A 2,216-nucleotide genomic window follows, 5' to 3' on the forward strand; every position below is an offset into this window, starting at 1 on the left:
ATTTTAAAATGACTTCTTGTAAAAACAATTAACCTTCAAGATTGTGATTTTTTTGTTTAACTAAAAATTGTATTTCTCTTGTGCCTAGATTGAATTCTGTATTTTATAGAATATGAAGCTGTAACAGACATGTGTTTTCTCCTGATAAAACTAAACTTTTAAAACTACTATAAGAAATAACAAAATGCAATGCACATACTAATATTTTTCATGTTTTATTAGATCCTTTATGACTGACGTCATATGCGCAGCACAACATTATTACTTTCCATATCCACCACTTTTAGGACACTTACAGCAACATTTGCTGTTGCCAACACATCTAGAATTCGAACCACTGCAACCCTTTGATCGACAGACCGATCGACAACCATCAATGTTAAAGCCACAGTCAACTGTTCTAAAGCATGATTGTGTTCTAGCCTCTACGTACCCTATAAACATTTGAATATTGGATTAATACAAAAACTTATAACTGTCATTTGTTCAATGCTGCGTTGGAATGTTTCATTACAACAACAATTGTTTGTTCTTTAAATTAACTTTAAATAAATTGCATAAATCATGTAAACAATCTTCGTGTTGAATGAGTTTGACCAGATATCATTATTTTAACACGATTGTTATACGTTTTCAAACCTTAGGTAGATTTCTAATACTATAATGATGCACGATATCATGTGTTCTCGCTACACTTAGTATACTTTATCAATCCTATTATGGACCCTTGTGGGTTTTAAATTTCATTCAATAATTACAATGACTTTTGTTATGACAAACAAATAATGATAAATAAAATACAATACAATAGAGCACTGAATAGTTATTGCATGCGCATGGAAGAGAAAGTGAATATGGAAAACAATCAATAAATATATATGGATTGTTTCCCTTTGAACAGTGTCTAATAATCTTTGAAGATATAGTGTTCAGAGTTGTATACAAAAAAGCTACAACTGATTAATTATATAAGGGTAGATTTCTGCCATGTACACGTAGCAAGCAATTACTTTATATTTAGGTATATTTATGAAAATTGCAAGAATTGAATTATCACCTAAGTTTACAAATTTCACTGCAGTTATACATGTATATGATACTATTTTGATGAACATAATCGTTTACATTCATTTCTTAACAAAACACAATTTGTTCTAGAAAAAGCGGATTCGCTATTATATTAATCACGTGAAGATCAATATTTGAAATAAATCAGATTTTTTTTTAACTGTAATTGATCGGCTTACCCTGTCGGAGCAACTGATGTCATCCCGAGTTCTTGGTGGGGTCTGTGTTGCTTAGTTTTTAGTGCTATGTGTTGTTGTTTTTTTGGCTATACTTGTTTGTCTGTTTGTCTTTTTCTTGGTTAGTAATGGCTTTGTCTGTTCATTTTAGAAATATGAGTTTGATTGTCCCTCTGGTATCGTTCAATCCTTTTTTATAACAACAAGTTCATGTAGATATACATGTCATACAAAAGAGTTTTTATTGCAAATTAGAAAAAGCTAAAACTTGAGAGAGAACGTGTTCGCACTCAGTGGAAAAATACTTCGCATAGTATTATTGATCTAAAATCCAACCCTCGACGAAAATTATAAATTAGTTTAAAAAGGATAATAAATGTTTATTACCTGCTAAGCATAATGCTAAGACAACTGTTAAAACCATTAATTTCATTTTCTTTTCCTAAAAGTAAATTATAAGTAATCATTTTAGGAGGCTTTTAAACCATAATGTTAATGATCCAGATAGATTTAATTCATAATATTTTGTTGCAAATAAAGCCTACTATAAGACAAACAAAAGATACTAAAAAGTTGTTGCAATGGTGCCTTACATACAGAGAGCGTTGTACACACACATACGCCACTCTTTAGCACAGTTTTAACTGCCGATGGAGAGAAGCCTAGGAATAACCAGACTTCTATACTAAAGTCAAACCTTTTGATGGCGATTTGTGATCAAATGTTAATTTAATGTTTTTACTTACGTTAAACTTTCCTGATCTGTTGTCTACATAAAAATTTCGTAGCCATGCCTTTTTATACAGATACATAATTATATGCAAACCTGTTACATTTAATTTATGATAATAATAAAATGACCAAAGGTTATTTTTTGTCATTTACATCGAACAATAACGTCACATGGACAGCTGAATTGAAAATGATTAACTATTTCGTAGTTCGTGTTCAATGTAAAACAAATACAAATAA

General features: G+C 30.2%; 1 long non-coding RNA gene across 1 annotated transcript; it reads right to left on the reverse strand.

Moving 5' to 3' along the window:
* Positions 1-218: 218 nt before the first annotated feature.
* LOC134723460 (uncharacterized) lies at positions 219-2,008 on the reverse strand. The gene is made up of 3 exons (XR_010108077.1): positions 1,991-2,008; positions 1,632-1,686; positions 219-434 (listed from the first exon to the last, which is right to left on the reverse strand). It is a non-coding gene; the product is annotated as an uncharacterized LOC134723460 (long non-coding RNA).
* Between the last annotated feature and the right edge of the window lie 208 nt (positions 2,009-2,216).

This window comes from Mytilus trossulus, chromosome 6 (genome assembly GCF_036588685.1).
Source record: "Mytilus trossulus isolate FHL-02 chromosome 6, PNRI_Mtr1.1.1.hap1, whole genome shotgun sequence".
Lineage (NCBI taxonomy): Eukaryota > Metazoa > Mollusca > Bivalvia > Mytilida > Mytilidae > Mytilus > Mytilus trossulus.